This window comes from Triticum urartu, chromosome 3 (genome assembly GCF_003073215.2).
Source record: "Triticum urartu cultivar G1812 chromosome 3, Tu2.1, whole genome shotgun sequence".
NCBI classification, from domain to species: domain Eukaryota; kingdom Viridiplantae; phylum Streptophyta; class Magnoliopsida; order Poales; family Poaceae; genus Triticum; species Triticum urartu.
Window position 1 is genome coordinate 403,221,943 of NC_053024.1, and position 18,747 is coordinate 403,240,689.

Genomic DNA, 18,747 nt, shown 5'->3' on the forward strand with positions numbered 1-18,747 from the left:
CTACACAGTAATAACTATAAAATGCATTTAGATTCTCATTTGACTGGGATTATGTGAGTTTGAGCATATTGTGAAGTACTATAGACCCCGTATACATCTTGGAATTCAACAATGATTGCAACTATTGAATTGTATAGACCATTACATTCGAAGTCAGTAGCCTAATATATTTATTTCACAATTACAACAAATGATTAATTCAGTACAAACTAAGAAAACAAATGTGTACTCCCTCCATTTTTATTTAGGTCCGCGTAGTAGCATTGGTCAAAGTCAAGTTTTGTAAACTCTCAGAAAGTTTATAACAAAAAATATTAACATATACAATACAGTAACAAATAAATACCATTAGATTCATTATTGAATGTACTTTCACATCATACATATTTGTTATGGTAAATGTTTATATTTTTCTATAAACTTGTCTAACTTAGGAAGTTTGACTTCGGTCAAACCTAATATGCAAAGTTAATAAAAACGGAGGGAGTACTAGTAGTTACTAGTAGTACTCGCTAGTTGCTTAGCCCAATTAGCCAGCACGCCACACGGGGAGTTCAGTGTCACAAAATTTTGAGGTCGGCGGGAAAATCTCCCACGACCCTGATTTGAGCAGTGCGAAGTTACCATCATAGCCTTAGGAACAGGCCTACGGATGACGCTTGGTAGGGGGCTATTTTCATAACTTCAGGTTCACCCTACCCAGCCAACCCCACCCCGGCACCCAGAGTAGTACACCTGAATACTCCCCATTTTCTATACCCACTGCAAAATAGACTTCTCCACAGCACTGCAGCCTTCATGCTCCTCCCCTTCTACATCGGCGCACTCGTCCACCACAGCGCATCTGCCTCATCAATGACCTCGTACGCCGCACTAGAGCCGGTCCACCATCGTCGTTGTACATGGAGCCTCTTCCCTGGCACTGTCTTCCACGATCTCGGATCTGCTTCCCGGAAGCCGACGCCAAGCACAGAAGCACCACCGTCGTGGAAAATGAACTGACTCCCGTTGCCGACCGTGATGCACAGAGGCCGTTGCGACCATCGTTCTCCTCCTCGATTGGTAATGTGTGTATTGAATCACTTAGCAGTACATGTGCAGTTCCAATTTTGTTCATACCTACCCTTCAAATTTCCTGGTTGCTATTATTCCTGTAAAATTAATTGGTTATAGCCTCCATTGTCCAACAGAATATCAGCTTGTAATTGTGCGTCGCTCCTGTATCGCACTGTGCTTGGGTAGGTTCTTCATCTGCAACCAGTAGTGTGGCAAATGATGAAAAGTTTTTTAGAACTAGCAAGATGCCCATGCGTTGCACGCATCAATATGCATTTGTATGAGTAGTTTATCTTTTGGGAGAAATGGATGAACGAGGGAAGGCCTTATTTGCAAATCTGGAGAGGGGTGTGGGTATCTTTCTGCAAAATTGCCATAGTTTCCTTCCTATCCGTCGGATAGAAATCGGACGGCCTATATTGTAGGAAGGCAGGCACACCATCATCACAAACTCTGTTTTTTAAAAGAAAAAAAGAGTAGAGAGTAGAGAAGTAGAGATAAATATTAAATATAAAATAAATATAACAGTAGAAAAGAGAGTAGAGATAGCAGGGACGTCGGGAAAGGATCGCATGCGTGGGGAAAAAATCGGCAGGGCGTGTGCTAGTTTTGGCGCGCGACGTCCGGCGCGCTTTATAAAATCCAACGCCCTCCCACTGCTCTGTGCCTTGCCACCGCTCTCTCCCCGCTCTGTGCCTTGCCACCGCTCTCTTCCCACTCTTTCTCGCCTCACTGCCGCCGCACCATCATGCCTCCGCGTCGCCGGGAAACTTGGGGATACCATGGCGTCCGCGCGCGCCCCTTCGGCGGCTTCTACGCCGAGATCCGGTTCCGCGGGATGCGCCTCGGCCTCAGCAATTTCGACACCGCCAACGAGGCTGCCCGCGCATACAACGAGGCAGCGTGGCGCCTCCGGTGGCCTCATAGAACATTGAACTTCTCCAACGTGCCGGCATGGGAGCGGGCGCGGGAGCTCGTGCCTCTGTCGCGGCTTATCACCGACGAGGATCGTCGCGACAACCGGAGGCGGGAGCACCGTCTTGGCATCGCCGAGATGGATGAGGAAGCCATAGCGCTGTGGCGCCAACGCTTCCCGCGGGACATCATCAACGAACGCGAGTTCTACACGCAAAGGAGGGCGGAGAGGGAGAAGAGGAGGGAGGAGCAAGCCGCCTATCGCGAGGACAAGCGTACCGAAAAGCGGACGCTCAATTCAACATGAGGCTAGGAGCAGCATCGCCCTGAGAATCCAACGATGATCGGTATCTTCACACCTACATTGAGACGTCGGAGGAGGACATCATCGAGGAGGAGTCGGACGATGAGGAGTAGTTGAACTATCTATTTTTTATCTATCTATGCTGAGAACTATCCTCTACTCTCTAGTGTCTAATCTCTATCTCTACTTCTCGATCTCAGCACTGTAAACGCTTTTTTAAAGCACCACGTGTTGTGCTTCTATTGGAGATGCTCTAACATGGCAGACAAGTGCTTTAATGTTGCCCACAAGATGCGTGAGTATTACTAGTAGTATATTTTTCTTACCACGTTGAGATTTTAAAACCATGAGTGCGAACATGCAGAGGAGCAATGAAGACCAAACACGGGATATTGGGGACATTTTCAAGGAGCGTGGCAAGTTAAAGAGGAGCTGCACCGAACCTGTAAAACGAGCTTTGGTATGTAACACCCTTTCAATTACTTTCGTTTAGCCTCATGTTCTTCGATGTGTATATGTTGTAGTTTCTGTTTCTCTTAGCCTCATGTTCTTCGATGTGTAATAAGAAGAGTCTTAATCGTCCTAATGTTTTCGTTTTTAGCTTGATGTAGGAAGTGGATGTTCTCACCTTGTAGTATGTTTTTATATTTTTCCTTTTGAATTCACTTCTACAAGTCCTATCTATCTGTCTTCTACTAAATGGATCTGGGTTGCTCTGAGTATTGATCTAAAAAGAAGTAACTTCATGTCAGGATGCAGTTCCTGCAAGGAGGGAAGTATGGTCAACCTCGAGATCATGTTTCCAAAATGAGGCTGGATTACACATATGGTGCCAGTTCCCTAATGATGTTGGATTACACATAAGGTGCAAATTCCCAGATGATGCTAGATTACACACAAGCCAGGTGGAGTCGTCAGTTGTTCGTGTCCTCGTGGCTCTAGTAAAGGCTAAAAGAAAGCGTGCAACAGCCCTTAAGAATGTAGCTGAGTTCCTAAAGAAGCGAAAAGAGCAATCAGATGATCTCTTCACCCAAGCCAAAGAAGAGATGGAAGAAGCCAGAAATAAGCTAGTAGAGGCAGAGCAGGCTAGGCGTCCCATGCTATCTAAAACTGTTGTCGATACAAAAATTCCTTCATAATAGCTAGGTTCAAATGTTTATCCTGTCAGCATGCCTGTTGTGATGTCCGTGCATCTACTGACGTGGCACAAAATATTTTTTTTCAGGTCATGTAATAACAGCAATTACTTTCTAAACAATAACAAACATAGCATTGGACATGGTATAGTTCACGCGCAAGCCCAACATTCCAAGTTCAACTTCCACATCAAATTCATGTTCACGGATATCTGCACATTCATAGATAATGTCCACAACCATGATTCACTTCAAAGCCAAAAAATGTGACGAGAGTTATAATTAAAGAAAACCTCTAGTTCCTGCTACCACTGCGAGCACAACAAGTCAAGACCATGCGTAATTAATTATATTTTGGTCATTTTTTGTGTTCTAAAATGCCGGCCGACTCGCGGAAGGACATGTTGCCGGCACAGGCGCGGATTCAATGGAGGCAGGCGGGGCAGTCTGAAGCAATTTGCATGCGGCGAGGAGGCGTGTTCAGCCGGGCCTGCAGCGAGTGGGGCCCTCTTGGCCGGCGTGCCGGTTCAATGTCTGTGCTGTGAGAGGTCGCGTCTGTGTCAGAGCAATCACTCCCTCCAGTCCTTTTTTGTTTGGGTATAACAAAATTTCGTTTTCCATTCACATTTTACAAGTAAAATTCGTGGACAAACTTTGACCCAAACTACGATGGGGACTAGTAAACTGGAACAAAGGTAGTAGTTTTTTTATCAAAAAGTGTTTCCCCCTTCTGATTTTCATTACTGAAAACCAACATCTAAACCATAGTATTTTCCGTAGAACTACCAGGTTCAAAATCTCGCAACATAAACACATACAGCCATACGCCAAGGAGGTAGTAGTTATGAATTCCATTTTTGCTCCATACAAATCGTTCTAAAAACTACTTAGTACTTATAACGCGCCATTGAATATCGGAACTCTTACCCCGCTAAAAAATGATATTTTAAACGTGGCTACTGGATCTGGCGAGCCATCGCCTCCAGGTTGTTCACCTGTTGCCCCGACCATCAACTCCTACAGATCAAATTATCATGCGAGCAGACTATTCCTACAAAGGTGCGCTCCACCATGTAGTCGGTACCCGCGCATGCAGCAATCGTGCACCTAGGTTTTCAGGATTTATTTGTTAACGGTGCCTTTACATAACTCTCATGTGTGCGAGACAGCGAGAGACCGACTGCGTGCGTGCGCCTCTTCTCTTCGTATATGTACTCCACCGTTTGTCTGGTGTCCAAAATATTATACAGTGGTAATAACTACTCCCTCCATTCCATAATGTAGTGCCTATAGATTTTTTGAAAAGTCAAACCTCACAAACTTTGACCAAGTTTGTGGAGAAAAATATTTACATCTAGAGTGCGAAACATATATCACTAGATTCATCATATGATGTAGTTTTGCATTATATATTTTTGCTATTGTAGATATAAATATTTTTCTCTACAAACTTGGTCAAAGTTTGCAAAGTTTGACTTCTTAAAAAATCTATAGGCACTACATTGTGGAACGATGCGTTGCCACACGATCAAAGTTGATTAATAAATATTCACCGATTTGATAGAAAAAAGAGTCTAGTTTTGAAATATGTATATCACTAAAAATATGTTATGTTTCACTCAAAATATATTCCTTTGGCGGTTTTTATGAGATAAGGGAGGAATGATGTTGGTTTCAAGATTCGAGAAGTGGTATATGTCTAATTTCTACTCTTACAAGCAAGATGCCCGTGCGTTGCACGAAACACCAAGATCTTGTGGGAGAAAAGGATAAACGAGGGAAGGCCTTATCTGCAAATGTGTAGAGGAGTGCGGGTAAATTGCCATAGTTTCCTTCCTATCCGTTAGATATGGATCGGACGGCCTATATTGCAGGATGGCAGGCACACCATCATCACCGACTATGCTTTTTTATAAGAGTAGAGATAAAAAATAAAGTTGGTGATGATGGTGTGCCAGCCATCCTGCAATATATGCCGTCCGATTTATATCTGGTGGATAGGAAGGAAACTATGGCAATTTAGCAAAAAGATACCCACACCCCTCTCAACCTTTGCAAATAAGGACTTCCCTCGTTCATCCTTTTCTCCCACAGGATAAACTACTCATACAAATGTATCTTGATGTTCCATGCAACGCATGGGCATCTTGCTAGTTGTTACAAAAAGCCCATGTGTGTGTGAGAGAGAGGGAGAGAGGAGGAGGACAGGGTGCACGTGTGACAAAGACATAAAGAGTGTGTGTGCGAGAGGTATCAGCTTAAAATGAGGCGATAGTGTGTGTGTGTGTGTGTGCATGATCGAGAGGGCGTTGATGGTGTCATGGACTAGGGGATACTCACCACGTCATCTCCCGACCAGCTGGATCGGGCCAAGGACCCCGTGGCGGTTCATTCATGGGCCACTTCGGGTAGCCCATGCCGCATACAAGGAGGTTTTTCCACAAGACTTGGCGCACAAGACGAGGACTTTCCAAAACCCTAGGCCTCTGGTGCATATATAAACCAAGGCCAGGCTAGTCAATAGATCACTACATGACATCTCATATTCATTAGACCAATCTCGTGGTAGACACATGTACCCTGTACTACACCCATATCAATATAATCAAAAGCAGGGTGTAGGGTTTTACCTCCATCAAGAAGGCCCGAACCTGGGTAAAATCATGTGTCCATGTTACCATCGCTCCAGGACGCCTAACTTAGGACCCCTACTACAAGATACGCCGGATATAGAACCGATATTGATGCTTTCATTGAGAGCCTGCTAGGTGTTCGTCGTGGTTTGATGGGGATCAAAATCAATGATCAAGTGATGTTTTTCTAGTTAGATCAGTATTGTATAAACCGGTTTGTTTGCAAACAATTTTTTCTATCGCCTCTTTTGTTTTGTTTGCAGATCAGATCGGAGTTGGCAGAGAGTCAGGTCCCGCGGTGACTATTATATCCGCCATTTAATAGTATATTGGATCCGAGCTACCCTGCGCGCCATAAAAATCCTGGAGAAGTGCGCGTATGAACAGTAGCCTGGAGCTGGCAAATTCCTTGTACGTGTCAAATGAAAAATTATATAGTACTCCAGTGCGTGTGGCCGGCCGACGGGAGTTCAGATCGGCGGCAACACATCAGCCAGGTTTGTTTTCTTCCCTTTTTTAATTCAGCTCGTAGCCGGCCATTGTTTGCTGCTACCCTTTTTGTTTCTTTAATTAAATGCATAGACCTAAAGTGATACTGACCAAATTGAGTACTAATTTTGCAGCACGGTACCCTTGGTTTGGTCATTGGATTCTAGTAGTAGTCCGAACACTACTCCACCTAAAAGATCAAAACCAATCTAGTCTTGGTACTGGTTGTTAGTAATTATGTACAGACTGCTTCGTTTTACCTGCTTTGCAGACGTAGCTCCTGAGGACGTGCTGCACATCGTGGGAGATCTTGAACGGCTACGTTCCAGCCAAGAACGCGCGCACAACATCAAGCTAGAGCAGCAGACACATGCTGAATTCGGATCGTTCGGTGGCATACAGGGAGACCTAATCCTTCTTTCTTTTCTTTGTTACTAGATGACCCGTTGCGCCGATGGCGATCGGCGCAAGGGGCGAGAGTACGGCAAGTATGGAAAGAGTGAACCTAAATATATTTAGGGGCAGATTGGTACACATGGATCATTCATGATAGAATATGATATTAGGAGCTTATGATAGAATGTTTACAATGCTATTGGGAAGTAAGGTAGAAAGGGGGAGATTCATCTCATAGGCTTTATGCTTGTTGGACCATCGGCGCTGCGATTGTTCATAGTGGCTGGGGTTGAATGTTCTCATTGTTCATAACAGAAATCCCTTCAACATCATCATCCAGGCTCCATTAGTACTTGTGCAGATTGTTCAGCGTTGTTGTCAAATAACTGATGATTGAAGCAGAGGAAAGCAGCAACGATAGAAAATCATGCGTAAGATCAATAGATGGATGTGCTGCCGGGTAATAATAACTGGGGTTACATAGGTTATAATATCACCGGCAGTTGTACAAAAGCAACGTATGGCATCATCGGCAACCACAGGTAAGGTTCATCTTATCATAGAGGCAAATTAGATCTTCTTAAGACAACAGGCTATGCATGCAAAAGGCATGGGTTGCTGTAGATGGTCCGTCTAGAGGACATGGACGATGAGAGTCAGGCGGTGCTCTGCGGTAACCTTGAAACAAAAGGCGCAGATACAATCCTTCATGGATGTTTGCACGGTGGCGGAACTCCGACCAGTTTCTGGTTATTGTGGCTCTCTTGTCTGTTCCCAGCATGATACGACAACTGGTGTGCAGACTGCTGTTTGCGAGCTTGACCTTGAGTGTGTCATCATCTGGTTTGATGTACTCTTTCAGCTTTTCTTTGGTGTAGTGGACCTGAAAATACTGGCATGCGAGAGGAATTAATTGAGTAGATTGCAGAGTGTCATTTGGCTTTGAGTAAAAAGCTTCAAATGTACAGTTTAAATATAGTTGTTTCTGTATGTATGGCACTCTAGTGAAGGAGAACAAATATAGAGGACCTCTGTAGAGACCAATGTGTATTCATTACAGAATTAGTTCACGAAAAGTAAGTTGACACCAATGGAATACAATTATATCACTTCACATACAGTAAGAAGAGCACAAATGAGTAAGCAAATAAACATCCGCTCAAGGAGACCAGATCCAATTAGCTAAACAGCTGTAGCATAGATAGACCGTAGTATTTTCTTTACCTCGCCTATTTCTGGCATCAAAGTCCTCTGCCCTCACCCCCTCTCCAAGCAGCAAGGACACAACCAACATCAGCAAAGGACCTGTGAAAGGCAAGGAAAAAGAGCGATACACCCTGGCCTGAACCAATCCAACATAAGAAATGCAGACAGCTAACCAAGGAAGAACACCTAATTTTGAGTGTGTTTTATTGCTAATCTAGATCAAACATCGGTAAAGCAAAAATCTTAAACATTAGATCAAAGTAATTAATAGAAAGTAAATGCTAAACAGGGGAACCATAGCTTGATGCGGAAATTAGAGATATTAGATTTTAACACTCCACAAGCTGTGGGCATGATCTGAAAATTAGGACTAACATATAATTATGAACACACATATATCACACTTGCAAAGGGAGACAAAGTGCAATTATAATTATGAACACGCACATATAACTACGTGACACATGGCAACCGCAGCAGCAAAGAAAAAACATGGCTGATTGGTTTATAAAATATAGCTTCAACGAAGTCTGCATTTATACATGGATATAACACTACTCAAATGTACAAATCTGGCATCAACAATAGAGCTTCACAAGTAGCCTCAAAGATTTCTTTAGTTTCCATTGCCAGCAATGTAAGTGGTAATATAGTTATGAAGGAACAAATGCTGCATTGTAAAAACAGAGCATCTCAAAAAGAAAAAGAATGAATAGGTGACATCAAACCTACAACAAATATATACCAACTATTGCCGGTTGATTTACTCACTAATCAGCAAAATGTACTTATATTTGAGGTTCTAGATTAAAAAAAGCTTGAGAAAAAGCTAACAATACACATGAGAAGTTGAACAAAAAGGATAGAAGGAAGCGATAGAAGTATACCTTAAATCGAATAGCTTAATTGAGTATCTTGGCCAACCCTTTGTACCTCTCATATGTAGTTCTGAGGAAAAGAACGGAGAATAATCATTTGAATTGAGTGCACAACTGTAGACCTGAATGGAAGAGGAATGGTCAAGCACGACATAGTAGAGTAGGATAGTGAAAGCTAGAAATATGTCCTTACAACAATGGAGACGTGCTACCAAAACGTAAGTTGGAGGAGATGAGGAGCATACTACATACCGGCAGCCTTCCTGGTGTCAGTCTTGATCACGGACACTGGCCTGATGTAGCCGCCTCCGGCCACCCGCCAACACCCACGATGGACGACGCGTACCTGATTCCACAAGGAAGACGATCGAGGGTTGTCGCTCACAGCGCCGCTCTTGTCTTAACAGCTGCTGCCACATGTCTAGGGAAACTTTTCTTTCCCTGAACTTGGTGAACCTTTAGCTTGTGTGCCTGAGACACTCTGCAAATTCCAAATGGTATGAGAACAATCACGATTATTTAATGTAAAAGGGAGGTCATTGTATTTATTGGTCTGAAAGTGTTGTATATGATAAAATCAAAATAGCTAGAAGCCTAAAAGTGACCCAACAATACTTTCAACAGGTTGCTATTTCTGCAAGCAGTAGTATGCTTTAACCTCATAAATCAAAACATAACATGTTCAGGGCCAAAAATGTTGACCAAAATAAAGCGGTACCAAGCCTATTTAAATTCATGACCGGTGCAGCCTCCTAGCTTAATAAATATATTGTTGTCAACAAAAGGTAGAGTAGTCCCTTTGGAAAGGGCAAAAAGGAATAAAAGCACGGTTAAAATATAGACCATTCATGCCCTCTCTCAACAATTTCTGCATCTCATCATAACTAGAACCTGATTCGCATCTAATCAGAACTAAAAACCAGTTAACACCTCGATCAATGCCAGCATTTAAAATCTAAACACCCTACAATCCTGTAATGCAACAACAAAGAAATCTGAATAGTGGCGAGTACTACTTACGTTTGTTCTCCTTCATTCCCCGGCATGTCCTCTCTTCTGCCTCCCTATCCTACAATACAACAACCAAGAAATAGAGCAACTAATCATAAGCGCGTAGCAATACGACCAGAAAGATTGGGCTCAATTGAACTAATAGTAAGCAGGAGGCATGACGAAGATCAAGAATTTACAGGCATCTTGTGCAAACATGCAACATAGCACCATTGCAGCACTGCCACAAGTATCGACCACTCATTACAATATCATGACAGAATGCTCGTGTGGCCATTCTTATTCCAAGATATGCGACATCCTTCTATGTGGCATATTCTAATGCAAGTATGGACCAAGATATGTTCTAATTACTTGCCAGCACTCCAAGATAATTAGAGAACATGCAAGTATGGACCAGAGAATCGATTATATGTGCAAGCACAAAAGATAAAGTGGATACCCAGCCAATTAGCTAAAACTGTAAAAAAACAATTAAACACCTGACTATACTTCCACTGAAACTATTGCAGCATAAGTAGTTCTTATCTCTTGGTCTGCACCAATGGACCCAAGGTATCATGCTCTTGTGTTAGAGAATACCATGTTTTCTTTTTTTATTCTTTGTTTATCTTGGCATGTGAAATGCAATTCACCACTTTGTACTCTGACCTGTTTTGCCCATACACCAAAAGCACCAGAAGGCTAAGATAAACAAAAAACAGGAGGCAACAATTAATTAAAAAAACAGAGGATATGCTAATGAATTAGAAGTAAACATTTGTAAATATCCCTAATGGTAAATCTATCACGAGAAGTTTCTTATGATTCTTTGTAGCATTTTTTGGAGAGCATCAAACATGTAATCAAATAATGGGGCAGCAGATCAACACCCCCTGCAGTAAACAAACAGCCACCCCTGGCAGTACTGCAAAAGAAATCAAGTAACTGAGATAAGCACTGAAATAACCATAGAATATTTGAACAATTAGCATGGCGACCATGCTCATTTCGGCAAGTACATCCTACAATCTACCTGTGCACCACAATGGGCAATCGCAAGCCCCAACTCATGCAATCCTACAATCCAGGCCTGCACAAAAAAAACAATCATCATGAACAAAAGGAAATGAAAACATGAACGCGGCAAGGTCGATAAGCTAAACCAATACAACTATACATTAGCCCACTCGGGCGTATACATCGCTAACAACCATAGCAATATATTTGCAAAGAAGAAACATAATAATAGATCAATAATTCTTTCTTCGTCCTTCATGGCTTTTATGTGTGTGTCCTTCACGGGATTATCTTACAGAAGAGAGGTATAAATGGCTCTCTTTGCTAGTTCATTTGTTACCATGAGTTTGAGTTCTTCAAAATACCTGTTGCCAAACAATCAGTTAGGAAACTACTCTGCAAGATATGAGTACAAAGAAACCAGACTGTCAGATTCAGTTGGCCACTCTGTTCCTGCCAATGCGCTCCATTAGCTACTGAGAAGATCGGTTCAATTGAAGGAAGCTTTGTAGAAGCAACATGGCTAAAACCATACGTGATTGCAAGCACACAGGTTTGCTTAGTACAGATCGATTGAACCGTTCTTCAAATCCCCTGATTAATTTAACCCACACTAAAGAACGACTCTCTTAGGCTTGCCCGTAATGAAACTAAGCTAAACAAAATCCTTTGATTAATCCGAAACAGCCATCAAGCCAGCGCAATCCAAAGTTCCAACAAACAGCAACAAAAGGAGACACGGAGAGAAAGAGGTAGGTGGATTTGAGTCATCACCAAGTCACCATGAACTGGACGAGCTCGCAGTAAGACCGCATGGCATCTGGTCTTGCAACTTGCTCTCACTATGGAAGCTAAAGCATTAAAATGTATACTCCCTCCTTCCATCTATATAGGGCCTAATGTGTTTTTCGAGGCTAACTTTGACCAAATATTAGAGCAACAATATATGACATGCAACTTACACAAAGCACGTCGTTATATTCGTGTGTGAAAGGAGCTTTCAATGATATAATTTTCACATTGTGCATGTCATGTACTATTAATCTTGTCAATAGTCAAACGCGGTCTTAAAAAATGCATTAGGCCCTATATAGATGGAAGGAGGGAGTATATAATATGTTTGTATCTCTAGCATTACTCAATCTGGAATACTCTGCTTAGCTGGACAGAATGCATACCTATCGCAGACAAATACTACAGGATGACAGGTTCCAAGGATTCCTTGTTATTTACCAATGATCTGACATCACCTTCAGGAATCTTTCCCAGCACAAGTTAGTCCTCTTCAATAAAGCAGAAATATATTGCATCGGATATGGAGCATTGCAGCTTAGAAGCATCCCCTACAAAATATAAATCACTGAGAATTAGAAAATGATAAATCTCAAATTTGCAGTCATAATCAAATTAAAGACAACTAAAGTTAATGTCGCCCTATAATCTCTCTTCTTCTCCATGCCAGTGAAAAATCAACATGAAAAGAATAAGAGTGAGAAGAAAATGAAAGACAATGTGCAATACATCATGATTGGCTAAAACATTGGCTAATCTAGCCAGCCAGAGGCTATATTTGATGACCACAGTTGAACAACTAAACTCAGGTCAACAACAATTAGGTAATTAATTAATTCAGTCCTGATTAAGAAAAAGAGATACAAAGATTTATTACGCAAGGGACTATACAACCAGTAAAGCACCCCTGTATCTGTCCATTAATCCAATCTATTCAAGATTGAGATAATGGAAAATACAAAAAATATCAACATCGAGACCATTTCTCCAAGGAAAGAGAAGCTAACAAATAAGTGGAACTGAACCACCACCTCCTGCTCCTTGCCATCAAACCACTGAATCGTTTGTGGCGCAAATAAGCGGAATTAAATCACCACCTCTTTCTTTCATTGCCATCAAACCACATAATTCTTTGTGGTGCAACGCACGATGACTGAAAAAGGAGACCATCACTGCCATGTCGGGAAGCACCCAGATGGGATGGAGTTGATAAGCTGCACCGCGACCACATTTCTTGGGTCTGGATCAAGCCTTGGTCTGGATACAACCAATAAGGAAAAAAAGGGGAAGAGCATGAGAGGGGGGAAGATACCTAAGCGACGGGCAGTTGCCGCTGGACCTCAAGGTCAGCAACCGAGAGCACGATGGACTGCGGCTGCAAGCACCTAGTCCATCAATCTCCACAATACTTGCTGCTTCAGGCCACGAGAACCACTGAAAAAAACTGCTTGTCAAATCCAGCAATAAACAACAAAAGAGGCAATTCAAAGGTATATAATGCCTTCGTCCCTGAACAAAGGTCAACTTCAGATTGATGTTAAAATCTTTTGAAACTTTTACCATTAAACACTAATATAAATTTGCTAAACAAAATGATTCTATTTGATTTGTCCTTTTATGGTTATTTCACTTGGTTTGGTCTACATGACAAACGAACAATTAATACCAATGGCACTTCAGACAAATCATTGGTTAAGAAAAATCATGAGTACAGGAAAACGTTAACACACACAATGGAGCGCCTGTATTGCTGTACTGTATGGTTGGAATATAAAGGTCATGGTAAGAAGGAACTGGGATATATACCTGGTTGCTTTAGCAAGACGCACCTGCTACCACCCTCCGATGTGCCTCCCTCTCCCTGTACAAAATTCTTCAGATTTGCACCTCACCTTTTGCATCAGTATGAAAGAAGAGGAGAGAAGGAGTTAGCGTACCTTCAGAAGGGCCCATGACGCTACAGCGCCACAACAAGGAAGTGGGGGACCTTGCGCCATAGTCAAATCTCCCCTAAAGCTGAAGCGGCCCACGTTCGATGCATAGGCCAGCATCTTGCTGTTTTCCTCGTCCAGCCGACGACAATGCAGAGGCGTCCCCGGTGGCCTGTGGCGGCGTCTGTCCCCCGCTCCAATCGAGAATCTGGGAGGATATGAGGAGAGATGGTAGCATCCTCGTCGCTCACCGGCGCTCGCTGCCGGCCGCATCAATCACTTCTTCGCCACAACACCGTCCACCTCACCCCCCTGCTCCTCGCACCCGAGCTAAAGACCTCACCGCCGCTGCTCTCCAATGGCGGCAGCCTGCGCCCAATCCAGAACCACAGCACGCGGCGGCATAGATCAAGAACGCGGGACGATATGAAGAGGATTGAGGAGACGAGAGGGTGGCGGCCACCGCTGGAGAAGCTCGCCTCCGCGCCCGCACGCCTCGGATCCGACACGGGGCAGAGGAGAGGGGTGGCGACGAGGAGGGACCACCGCTCGGGAGCACAGGCCTGCGCCAAGGTCCGCGGTCTCTGGTGGCGTGGTCATCGGCCACGGCGAGCTGGACGGGCGGGGTGAGCGGCTGGGAAGGGGGCGAGCGGGACGGGCGGAGCGGTGGGGTGAGCGGGTCGGGCGGGGCGGCAGATGGGGAGGCGGCTAGGGTTCTACCTTCTACGTTGCATGGGAGCTGCTGGGATTTATAGGCTAAAAGGTGAAATGACTAAAATGCCCTCGGAGGGGCACCTAATTAACAGGCGGTGGCACGAGCGATTTAAAGGCGACGTGGCCACCTTGGTCCTGCCTAGCGGTTCTCCAGGGTTTATAGGTTAAATTCAACGAAGGCGGACTTTGCTTTTTGCTAATCATAGTCTTTCTTGCACTTCTCACGTGCTAGCACTGGTATTAGTGCTATTACTAGATGCAAGTCCATGAACACCCACATGTGTCTCTTCGGATTGCTACAATAAATAAACCAGATGCTATTAATCCTAATAATTTTTTTACATGGGTTTGTTTTCTCCGATGAATTATTACTCTGATTTGTTCCATTCTCTACACACAGATCTATCAAATGGTGGCCGAATTAACGACGGTCACGTGGTGGTTCGGTTAGTTTCCGTACACAATTCGGCGAACGCCGCATCCGGAACTCGGACCGACCTGTGACTTCAGGCTTTGTCACGCCTTTACCGCATCACGCTGACCTCCCTACATCGACATTGACTTCGGCGCTAGGCCACATATTTTAAATAAATTATTTTGTGTAAATTAATTATGTGAGTTTTTTTATATATTTATATTACTATTTTTTTACTCCACTATTTTATGTGTGCAGGTAATCGACTTTGACTATGTTACACGGTCACTTCGGCATCACCAGCCGACCTGCATGAGACTTCGTCATCCGCCGATCATAGCTTCGTCATGTTAACTGGACCAAGAACTTCATCTCGCCACATCGGTCGCGCATCGTCGTCGCTTCATCAAACTGAAGTCCACCATGCTGAACAGGTCGACTGGCGTGGCGGCTTCATTGTCACCTTGCCGACTAACTCCGCCAGCTTGGCTATACTTGAAGGAAATATGCCCTAGAGGCAATAATAAAGTTATTATTTATTTCCTTATATCATGATAAATGTTTATTATTCATGCTAGAATTGTATTAACCGGAAACATAATACATGTGTGAATACATAGACAAACAGAGTGTCACTAGTATGCCTCTACTTGACTAGCTCGTTAATCAAAGATGGTTATGTTTCCTAACCATGAACAAAGAGTTGTTATTTGATTAACGAGGTCACATCATTAGTTGAATGATCTGATTGACATAACCCATTCCATTAGCTTAGCATCCGATCGTTTAGTATGTTGCTATTTCTTTCTTCATGACTTATACATGTTCCTATGACTATGAGATTATGCAACTCCCGTTTGCCGGAGGAACACATCGGGTGCTACCAAACGTCACAACGTAACTGGGTGATTATAAAGGAGCATTACAGGTGTCTCCAAAGGTACATGTTGGTTTGGCGTATTTCGAGATTAGGATTTGTCACTCCGATTGTTGGAAAGGTATCTCTGGGCCCTCTCGGTAATGCACATCACATAAGCCTTGCAAGCATTACAACTAATATGTTAGTTGTGAGATGATGTATTACGGAACGAGTAAAGAGACTTGCCGGTAACGAGATTGAACTAGGTATTGGATACCGACGATCGAATCTCGGGCAAGTAACATATCGATGACAAAAGGAACAACGTATGTTGTTATGCGGTCTGACCGATAAAGATCTTCGTAGAATATGTAGGAGCCAATATGGGCATCCAGGTCCCGCTATTGGTTATTGACCGGAGACGTGTCTCGGTCATGTCTACATTGTTCTCGAACCGTAGGGTCCGCACACTTAAAGTTACGATGACAGTTATTATGAGTTTATGCATTTTGATGTACCGAAGTTAGTTCGGAGTCCCGGATATGATCACGGACATGACGAGGAGTCTCAGAATGGTCAAGACATAAAGATTGATATATTGGATGACTATATTCGGACACCGGAAGGGTTCCGGAGAAGTTTCGGATAAAACCGGAGTGCCGGAGGGGTTACCGGAACCCCCCCGGGGGTTAATGGGCCTTATGGGCCTAATGTGGAGAAGAGGAAGGGGCTGCCAGGGCAGGCCGCGCGCCCCCTCTCCCCCTAGTCCGAATTGGACAAGGAGGGAGGGGCGGCGCCCCCCTTTCCTATTCTCCCTCCACCTCTCCTATTTGGACAAGGAACGGGGAGGGGAGTCCTACTCCCGGTAGGAGTAGGACTCCTCCTGCGCCCACCTCCTGGCCGGCCGCACCCCTCCCCCTTGCTCCTTTATATACGGGGGCAGGGGGCACCCTAGGACACACAAGTTGATCTTCGTGATCGTTCCTTAGCCGTGTGTGGTGCCCCCTGCCACCATATTCCACCTCGGTCATACTGTTGTAGTGCTTAGGCGAAGCCCTGCGTCGGTAGAACATCATCATCGTCACCACGCCGTCGTGCTGACGGAACTCTTCCCCGAAGCTTTGCTGGATCGGAGCCCGAGGAGCATCATCGAGCTGTACGTGTGCTAAGAACTCGGAGGTGCCGGAGTAACGGTGCTTGGATCGGTCGGATCGGGAAGACGTACGACTACTTCCTCTACGTTGTGTCAACGCTTCCGCAGTCGGTCTGCGTGGGTACGTAGACAACACTCTCCCCTCTCGTTGCTATGCATCACCATGATTTTGCGTGTGCGTAGGAATTTTTTTGAAATTACTGCGTTCCCCAACAGTGGCATCCGAGCCTAGGTTTTATGGTTTGATGTTATATGCACGAGTAGAACACAAGTGAGTTGTGGGCGATATAAGTCATACTGCCTACCAGCATGTCATACTTTGGTTCGGCGGTATTGTTGGACGAGACGACCCGGACCAACATTACGCGTACGCTTACGCGAGACCAGTTCTCCTGACGTGCTTTGCACATAGGTGGCTTGCGGGCGACTGTCTCTCCAACTTTAGTTGAACCAAGTGTGGCTATGCCCGGTCCTTGCGAAGGTTAAAACGGAGTCAAATTGACAAACTATCGTTGTGGTTTTGATGCGTAGGTGAGATTGGTTCTTGCTTAAGCCCGTAGCAGCCACGTAAAACTTGCAACAACAAAGTAGAGGACGTCTAACTTGTTTTTGCAGGGCATGTTGTGATGTGATATGGCCAAGACATGATGCTAAATTTTGTTGTATGAGATGATCATGTTTTGTAACTGAGTTATCGGCAACTGGCAGGAGCCATATGGTTGTCGCTTTATTGTATGCAATGAAATCGTGATGTAATGCTTTACTTTATTACTAAGCGGTAGTGATAGTCGTGGAAGCATGAGATTGGCGAGACGACAATGATGCTACGATGGAGATCAAGGTGTCGCGCCGATGACGATGGTGATCATGACAGTGCTTCGGAGATGAAGATCACAGGCACAAGATGATGATGGCCATATCATATCACTTATATTGATTGCATGTGATGTTTATCCTTTATGCATCTTATCTTGCTTTGATTGATGGTAGCATTATAAGATGATCTCTCACTAAATTATCAAGAAGTGTTCTCCCTGAGTATGCACCGTTGCCAAAGTTCGTCATGCCCAGACACTACGTGATGATCGGGTGTGATAAGCTCTACGTCCATCTACAACGGGTGCAAGCCAGTTTTGCACACGCAGAATACTCAGGTTAAACTTGACGAGCCTAGCATATGCAGATATGGCCTCGGAACACGGAGACCGAAAGGTCGAGTGTGAATCATATAGTAGATATGATCAACATAGTGATGTTCACCAATGAAACTGCTCCATCTCACGTGATGATCGGACATGGTTTAGTTGATTTGGATCACGTGATCACTTAGAGGATTAGAGGGATGTCTATCTAAGTGGGAGTTCTTAAGTAATATGATTAATTGAACTTAAATTTATCATGAACTTAGTCCTGGTAGTATTTTGCAAATTATGTTGTAGATCAATAGCTCGCGTTGTTGCTTCCCTGTGTTTATTTTGATATGTTCCTAGAGAAAATTGTGTTGAAAGATGTTAGTAGCAATGATGCGGATTGGATCCGTGATCTGAGGTTTATCCTCATTACTGCACAGAGGAATTATGTCCTTGATGCACCGCTAGGTGACAGACCTATTGCAGGAGCAGATGCTGACGTTATGAACGTTTGGCTAGCTAAATATGATGACTACTTGATAGTTTAGTGCACCATGCTTAACGGCTTAGAATCGGGACTTCAAAGACGTTTTGAACGTCATGGACCATATGAGATGTTCCAGGAGTTGAAGTTAATATTTCAAGCAAATACCCGAGTTGAGAGATATGAAGTCTCCAACAAGTTCTATAGCTAAAAGATGGAGGAGAATCGCTCAACTAGTGAGCATGT

At 43.9% G+C, this 18,747-nt stretch overlaps 1 long non-coding RNA gene across 7 annotated transcripts; it reads right to left on the minus strand.

The window, feature by feature from the left end:
- Positions 1-7,345: 7,345 nt before the first annotated feature.
- Positions 7,346-14,469, minus strand: LOC125544121. Of its 7 annotated transcripts, none has more exons than XR_007299293.1 (11): positions 13,753-14,469; positions 13,622-13,676; positions 13,128-13,249; positions 12,202-12,366; positions 11,040-11,096; positions 10,607-10,931; positions 10,034-10,082; positions 9,266-9,494; positions 9,023-9,135; positions 8,154-8,234; positions 7,346-7,821 (listed from the first exon to the last, which is right to left on the minus strand). It is a non-coding gene; the product is annotated as an uncharacterized LOC125544121 (long non-coding RNA). The 7 variants fall into 7 exon arrangements; XR_007299291.1 differs by having other exon boundaries at positions 10,507-10,931; XR_007299292.1 differs by having other exon boundaries at positions 10,034-10,931; positions 12,257-12,366.
- Positions 14,470-18,747: the final 4,278 nt, after the last annotated feature.